This window comes from Syngnathoides biaculeatus, chromosome 5 (assembly GCF_019802595.1).
Source record: "Syngnathoides biaculeatus isolate LvHL_M chromosome 5, ASM1980259v1, whole genome shotgun sequence".
In the NCBI taxonomy this organism is placed as follows: Eukaryota; Metazoa; Chordata; class Actinopteri; order Syngnathiformes; family Syngnathidae; genus Syngnathoides; species Syngnathoides biaculeatus.
The window spans coordinates 31884555-31885606 of NC_084644.1; positions in this window are offsets into that span (position 1 = coordinate 31884555).

A 1052-nucleotide genomic window follows, 5' to 3' on the forward strand; every position below is an offset into this window, starting at 1 on the left:
TGCAATGTGTGATTGGTGTCTTTTCCCTCACAGTCTTCTGGAACATTTATGTGTCCATTTTTCCACAAGAGGAATATCACATGTCCACACGTCCGCTCTGTGCTATGCTAACAGGGGCACTAATAATCTTTAACTAGTGGGCCCCCAGTCGAGTATATAACCTCTTGCCCTTCTGGAATAAACTTCAGTTTATTCATAATTGGAAGTGCGATGAAGAATTGATTAATCTACAACTAATTTAATTTGTGTTTTTTATACAAGTAGATTGAGTTACAAATTTTCTCTGGACAGAAATGTTGATCTTTTGTCTGGCTAAAATAAAGGAGGGGGGCTGACTGTTACTCACTGGGGGAGAGGGGGGGGGGTATAAGTACTAAAGATGGAAGCCCGGTTTAAAATGTCCATCAACCTCACAAGGACCAGCAGTAGGAGACAAATGGAGGGAAAAAAAGAAGAGGAGCACAGACGTTGGCTCCGTGAGAGGGGATAGAAATAGAGAGATTACATTTAATCCCTCCGTAAATGAGTGCATTTGTTTATGAAGCTTAAAAAGTCTCCCATTTAGAATATGGAATAGTAATCCAGCCGTAGAAATCTTTTAATCATTTGGCGGAGTGACGCTGTTGGCCAGTGGACCCCCACCCTGACCCTGACCCTGACCCTCTCCCTCATCTCCTCAGTGAACACTCAAAGTGCTGTCGATGTCCCATATTAACGCTCTCACCTCGCAGCCCCCCCACCCCACCTTCTTTTCCTGTGTTATAATCCCACTCCCAGCACTACTACTGCTTTTGCAGAATTGGGTTGACGTGCCGGCTGGAAAACAGTGTACCCTACACATCTGCATTAATCCCCTCTCAGACGGGTGAAACACAACATACGTCGCGTTTACATCCCACCTCACACCCGGCGCAGTAACTAGACACCACCACAGGAAACGTAACGCCACCTTTCTGCATTTTACTCTAAATGACGGAAGGCCTCGTTGCAATATCGAAATCGGCTCCATCATCAGAATTGGGCTTGGGGCGATGGTGCGTGAAGAGTACAGG